The sequence below is a fragment of the Sinocyclocheilus anshuiensis genome, unplaced genomic scaffold (genome assembly GCF_001515605.1).
Source record: "Sinocyclocheilus anshuiensis isolate Anshui unplaced genomic scaffold, SAMN03320099.WGS_v1.1 scaffold560, whole genome shotgun sequence".
Taxonomy (NCBI): Eukaryota; Metazoa; Chordata; class Actinopteri; order Cypriniformes; family Cyprinidae; genus Sinocyclocheilus; species Sinocyclocheilus anshuiensis.
The window spans coordinates 340,816-348,517 of NW_015554116.1; the positions used below are offsets into that span (position 1 = coordinate 340,816).

The 7,702-nt window shown below is 34.2% G+C and overlaps 1 pseudogene; it reads left to right on the forward strand.

Annotated features, from left to right (window-relative positions):
* The window catches only part of LOC107669793 (vacuolar protein sorting-associated protein 4B-like), a 7,532-nt pseudogene extending 2,179 nt beyond the window's left edge, over nucleotides 1–5,353 (forward strand).
* Nucleotides 5,354–7,702: the final 2,349 nt, after the last annotated feature.

Genomic DNA, 7,702 nt, shown 5'->3' on the forward strand with positions numbered 1-7,702 from the left:
GACAGGTTACATGAATTAATATGTCTGAAAATGTCTTCTGAAGTGTTCTGAAGCTCATCACTATCCGCAGGGAAACGCACTCCCTGGAGAGGGATTCTGCTCTTTGGTCCTCCAGGAACAGGAAAGTCCTACCTGGCTAAAGCAGTGGCTACCGAGGCCAACAACTCCACCTTCTTCTCCATCTCGTCATCAGACCTGGTGTCCAAGTGGCTGGGAGAGAGCGAGAAGTGAGTGCTCCTCAAATGTTAAGTGTGAATATATTATTTGTTTTTAATCATTTAGAATTTATGTTGTTAATTTTGTCATTGTCTGTTAGGTTAGTGAAGAATCTGTTCAGTTTGGCTCGGGAGCACAAGCCTTCAATCATCTTCATCGATGAGATCGACTCCATGTGCGGCTCCAGAAATGAGAACGAGAGCGAAGCGGCCCTCAGGATCAAGACTGAGTTTCTGGTCCAGATGCAAGGTAAATGCAAAGCTAGCGATAGCTTTGTCGCAAGAGCAAATTTGGCGCTGTCTGAGTCTCATTTGACAGGGTTGTTATAATTTTGTATATAATATAATATAATATATAAATATAATATAATTTTTTTTGTTTATTTTCTTATGTAGGTTCAATACTAGGGCTGTGCGATTAATCGAAATCGTCATAAAATCACGATTTGAGGGTGCACGATTTCTAAATCGCTTTACAGCACGATTTTCCGCACCCCGACCTCCCGCAGTATGCTATCCGAACCAATCAGAATGCAGCGCGCCTAAATGGAGTGCGAGAACAGAATGGGCATACAGACGTAACGCCAGGTTCACACACTCTGTCTGTGGTGTGTATGCGGTGCGTATTTTTTCTGCGCCCATGTTAACGGATCAGAGCATTCACACTGCATACGATTGCGGTCCGGCAGTGCATTCCAGGAGCGGTGCGTCTGCAGCAGTCATGCAGCGATCGTTTCTGCACAGAGTCTATTTCTGCTGTGTTGCACGTGCTGAATTAAAGTGACAGCGCATTGTTCACGGTAAAAATTAACATGGATTGACACGGAAATGTAGTAATTACACCATAAATGCATATAATTAAAGTCTACTGTTTCACAGTCAACACATGGCTTTTTGGCTAGATTTAAAATAAGGAAAAGTGCACTTTTAGAGAAACAAGGCAATTATAGATGGCACTCGTGGAAAAGTTAGATTGTGCAGAGGACTCATCTGGTTCCGTGGTCTTGTCCCGATGGCCGTCTAGGAGACAAGGTCTTCACTGGGGATCTGTCTCTGGGGCTCATCTAGTTGTCCTGGTATCCGCTGAAATTCAGGGATGTACAGGTCGTCTTTAGGTGCTGATCCACCATCTGGGCTGGATACGGACTGGATCTGGTGGCTACAGTGACCTCAGAATAAGAAAGAAACAGACTAATATTAGCGTAGATGACATTCTTCTTACGATGTAACAAGTACATTGTATGTTATTGGAAGTGTTCCCAGTTCCGGTTGACCTAATTAATGCAGCCTAACAATCCTTTCATTCTGACTTTTTTCGCAATTTGAAGTTTATATCTCGCAATTCTGACTTTTTTTTTCAAAATTGTGAGATATATATTATAAGTTATAATGTCCAATTCTGAGGGGAAAAATACTGATATTTTCTCAGAATTCCGAGTTTATATCTTTATTGTGTGCTGTAAAGTCAGAATTGCATGATATAAATTCACAATTACCTTTTTTTGTTATATTTGTTTATTTGTTATATTTATGTATGTGTCATAATGTGATAATGTATTATTAAATTGTATTATGATGTATATTATAATATTTGATCACATTAAAGTAAACATTTTAGTTATATTTTTGTTAAAAAAACATTTCTGTTTTTTTGTGTTCATAATAGTTTTCAATATTTAATATCAATATATTTTTTTCAATTATATTGAAGTCCTTTATTTTTATTTAATATTTTTGTTAGCAGTTGTTTTCTTTGCTGCTTTTGTTTTCATAATAGTTTTCATTATTTATTAGGGCTGCACGATAAATCGAAATGGAATCGAAATCACGATTCGACAGAAGCTGCGATTGTCATGCGTATCTTTCAGTGAAGCACGGTTCTGTGATCAGCAGTAAATCTCCATGGGGGCGTGTTTGAACGAGGCGTTTTAGGAGGGCGTGGACCAGTCTTAACTTTTATAAAGAATATCTCTTTGGGTTTGAGTTTGACTTTAGTCTTTGCAACTTTAGGGATCTTATCTATTCACAAACAGCTTGTAACACTCCAAAGAGAAAGGAAAACTTGAAATCGCATCATATGACCCCTTTAATTTTCTCATTCTCGCAGGCGTAGGAAACGACAACGAAGGAATTCTGGTCCTTGGAGCGACGAACATCCCCTGGACGCTGGATTCTGCCATCAGAAGAAGATGCGTCATGCAAATCCACACAAATTTTCATGTCTTGAAATGTCTATATAGGCATTGGTTTATTATTGTCTCATGGTTATAGGTTTGAAAAGCGCATCTACATCCCTCTTCCCGAGCAGCACGCTCGCTCCTCCATGCTTAAGCTGCACCTCGGCACCACTCCCAATAGCCTCAACGAAGCTGATTTCATAACTCTTGGGAAGAAGACTGACGGCTACTCGGGTGCTGACATCAGCATCGTTGTTCGTGACGCCCTCATGCAGCCCATCCGCAAAGTTCAGTGCGCGACCCACTTCAAAAAGGTACGGAATGACATTTGTATGGAAGCTTGTTTCCGCCACGGGATTTAAAAAATATAATATCAGATAATTGCGACTTTGTCTCATAATTCAGACTTTTTATCTTGGATTTCTGAGGTTTTCTCGAAAAAAGTCAGATTTACGAGATAGTTTAAACCTTGAAATTCTGACATTTTTATCTCACAATTATGGGTTTATATCTTGTGATTCTGAGAAAAAAAGTCTAAACTGTAAGATAAAATTGCTGTTCAATTACATTTAAAATTACCTTCACAATTACTTTTTTTTTTATCCCATGGCAGAAATAGGCTTCCAAATTCTGTTCTTTTTTCCGCCACAGAATAAAAATAAATAAATAAAATAAAATAAAATGTTGCGCATTTTCATCTCATAATTCTCTTTTTTTTCCCTCTCACAATTCCATTTCTTCTGAGGATTGTGAGTTTATATCTCACAATTCAGACTTCATATCTTGCAGTTCTGAGTTTATTTCTCGCAATTCCGAAATTATAAAAAAAGTCAGATTTGTAAGATATAATGCGAGATTGAGTGAGAGAAAAAAAAGTTTATATCTTAAAATTTTGACTTTTTTTCCCTCTGAATTCTGAGTTTACATCTTGCAATTATTACTTTTTTTTTTCAAAATTGCGTAAAAAAGTTAGAATTGTGAGATAAAAAGTTTTATTTTCTATTTTTATTTATTTATTTCTATTTTTTATCCCATGGCGGAAGCAAGCTACCATATTCTGTTATTTTTTCTGCCATGGGATAAAAAATAAATACTAATTGCAACTTTATATCACAGGAAACCTCTGCTCTTCCAGCACTTGGTGAGAATTATGGTCTAAATTTTTCTCAATGAAAAACAAATCTCCCTCAATAAATAAAAAAATAAATAAAATGTAAAATTAAAAATCACTCTAAAAATGCTAATGAATATATTATTACATATTATTTATTGATATTTTTTCTGTCTATGAAATACAGATGAAATTAAGCTCTGAAATTTGCCTCTGTTAAAAATTATATATATACATACTGTACATACATATATATGTGTATATACACGCACACAGAGCTGGGTAGTAACTGATTACATGTAATCTGGATTACGTAATCAGGTTCCAAAAATCAAGTACTGACATGAAATATTTACTTGAAATATTTCTGAGGAATAGTTCTATAATTTAACAACACATTCGCATGTTTATGTCGATGTCGCTTAATGGTCACAATGAAATAAAACAAATATGTTTATATGTAAACAAATACAATATTTCTATTTTTAGTGTTAATGTGTAAATTATTTAACATTTTTATGATTTAATTAATTATTAGCTTTTTTATCAACTCACAAACACACTCCAGTTTGGGAAACTCTAATTTAATGTAATGTTTAATGCATTTTATGTTGATATCAAAAAATATAATATATATTTCTTTCTCTTTATTTATATCAAAATGGTATTTTTAATGGTAAGTTTAAAACAAGTTAGTTAAAAAGTATTTTAAAAGTAATCTAAAACAGTCAGAATACATTGCCTAAAATGAGTAACCTAGATTACATTACTAACTACAGTTTTCATAATGTGATCAGTAATGGATTACACACACAATATATATATATATATATATATATATATGTATATAAAGTCTCAGTTGTGAGATTAAAAAGTCAAAATTACTTTTTTTTTTATCCTATGGTGGAAGCAAGCTTGCATTGGTTTGCGCGCCTAGTAAAGCGTCTAATCGAGCTGAATCTGTCCTCTCATGTCTGTTTTAACAGGTCAGAGGAAAGGCATGGAACAACCCAGATGTTGTGGTGGATGACCTCTTAACGCCCTGCTCTCCAAATGACCCAGGCACAATCCAGATGACCTAGGTGGATGTAGCGAGCGATAAACTCCTGGAGCCGATAGTCAGCTTGGTAAGCTTGCAACTAGTGGAGGAAAAAAGCTGAATTCCCAGAGCTTGTTTTGACCTTCTAGTCTGTGTGTCTCAGGAGGACATGTTGAGGTCGCTCGAGAAAACCAAGCCCACTGTGAACGAGGAGGATCTGGAGAAGCTGAAGAAGTTCACTGAGGACTTTGGCCAGGAGGGATGAATTTTTGCAGGATTCACGTGGCATTTTTTTTTTTTCCATCATGTTTACAAAGCTCCCTCTCCATATTTTATTTTTCAAAATCTTTGATCAGTCTTTAACCCTGAGATTTTTTGGGGGGTGTAACAATTTTGTGAGCCTTAATATTATCCTGAACATAACCATTCAGATCAGATATACATTCATTATTACTAAAAGTCCTCTTAATTTTAAATGGTTTGTTGCAAATGGGTCATGATATTTTTACTTGGACTTTTGAGAGATTAAAAAAAAAAAAAGATCATTTGTATTTAAGTTGGTCACTTGTGCCTTAATATCTGGTTACTTTTGTACCTTATTGCCAAATAAGACTTAAAAACGACTAGTCTTAAAACCACTAACTGTAAAGTGAATAAATAACAAGACTAAAATCAAAGACAATCAGTGAGCTGTGAAAGTGTTTACAAATATGTGAATACATGTTTTGGGTGTGCAGACCTCTTTCTTTGTCGCCTTTGAAGTGTTTATTATTTTTCTACTTTCGTCTGTAAATGAAATGTTTAAACTACCTCTAATCGCCTCTTTGTGGTTTCATGTCTTGTTCCGTTTTTACTGTCATCTAATGCCTAGGCTACTTGAAAGTAATCTCAAGCAAATAATAACACGAAACAGCAGGTGGCGCAGCGAAATTCACTAACATAACTTGCGTGAGTTATGTTTACCTGTGGTAAACATAACTTGACGATACTTCTACGTTTTCTTCTACAACGTAAATTACACACATCCGTACCAAAACAAAAATATTGAAGCAGTTAATGTTCATTTTTGATGTTTTTACTAAGTAACTAGATAAGAACGTTTGGGCTGTGAGTGTGTAATTTACATAGTAGAACAAAAGGTAGAAGTAACTTGACGATACAAAAGGTAGAAGTATCGTCAAGTTATGTTTACCACAGGCTTTATTTTACTCATAAATTGATAAACCCCATTATAAAACCCCATAGGACAATCTGAAAGGAACCCGCGGCGAATTACTCTTCCGTTTTCTGACATCATAGCCTATAAAAACGCTATATTTTCTTTATGTAATGTTGCAGTGTTTATTATAAACAATTGCAAACTGAAACGTAATGAATGAACTGACCCAAAGAATCACAAGACATCTTATTTTAATATTTTCTAAATAACACACTGATGGTTTTGTAGGTATATATTAACATGTAAATTGTTTTTTGAGGTTCAAACAGCAAAGCAATTAAGAAAACCAGATATAAACGTCAAGTATGGTGTCAGGTGAAAAATGTCATTTTTCTGAATCACTGGTCCATTACACTGTGTCAAAAACATTTAAAAACAAAGGACCTGAGTTAAACTAAACCATGACCTGAAATCCACTGATACATCTGGTATGCATTAAACAATTATGATTATTATCACTTATATACTCATGATTATACCTGTTATGTAAACACAACAAAGTCAAAGTACAGTAAAGAATAAATCATTACATAATTGTGTAAATCTAACCGATCATGTCGATCTGACTTTTCCCTGAAGTTTCCCTTATCGCATCCCATCACAAACATTGTGAATAATGTTTTACACTTTGTATTAACTCTGAAGAGAAAAAACACACAAAATTAAAGATCAAGACAAAATCAATCACATTTTTCAAAGTAAATAAATCTCAAAGTAAGTGTAAAGTCTCCACAAAAAAGGGAAAAAATACACACTTGATAACATTGAGTATAAATAAACACAATAAAATGAGTTAAATGAAGGCCGCCACAAAAAAAAAACAAAGGCAAAGAAAGGAAAAAACTATTAGAAAAGGTGCGGTAGATTTAAGGACGCACTTTTTACTCTTTCCTGAATTACATCACAATCACCGTCACAGTATTAATCATGTATCATCATCAGTATTATTATGAGTTTTCCTGTCAAATTAGATTTAAGTGAATATTTCGCACAAAAATGAAAATTCTGTCATTTACTCACCCTCAAATTTCTTGAAATCACATGATTTTTAAAGACATTTAACAAAATGTTCAGGCTGCTGTTTGCCATACAATAACAACTGATATTTTATTTTCAAGAATTGTTTTATATTTTCATTTATTAAAAATAAAAACAAAATAGACATGAATATTCATATATATTCATATGTCTGTTTTGTTTTTTTAATTGATGAAACAGACACGCATGTATGATGATATGTATGTATCTGTGTGTGTGTGTGTATATGTGTGTCTGTTTTGTTATATATATATATATATATATATATATATATATATATATTTTAAAGATGTTCAATAAAATTTTCCGTGTCCTGTTTCCCCTACAATAAAATGAATATTTTATGCCAAAAAACAAACAAACAGATTTTTACAGATAAAAAAAAATTACAACTGAATTTTTATTTTTGAGAGAACTATTCCTTTTAACCGAGACCGTCACAAAATATTTACTTCAGCACAATTTTGGCTTTGCAGCTGAAAACGACACTAAAAACCGTTTCATTTCTAATTAGAAATAACAGGAAAAAAACTGCTTGCCTATCATTCTTTTCATCAAGGCCTGTGTCATTTCTTCACAGGGCATCGTTAGTATAAAATCGACCCATTTTTAGACTCAAACAGTGGCTGATCTATAAACCTCACTGATTATCCTTATCTTAAGGCCAGCCGCCAATATTTTAGTGTATATCTTTGTATGCTAAAGATTACATTTGCAAAGCAAACGAATTTGTTGGTGCCTAATCAAAAGTACATAAGCTTTGGTAAAAAGACAAATACAGAAAAGTAAGCGAATATTCACCCAGCCCGGCTACATTATCGGACCTGCGCATTACGAGGCGTAAAGGCAAAGTTAAAACAACATGGGAAGGGTTTCCCGTGCTGTAGGTCAGGTGGGGTTGGG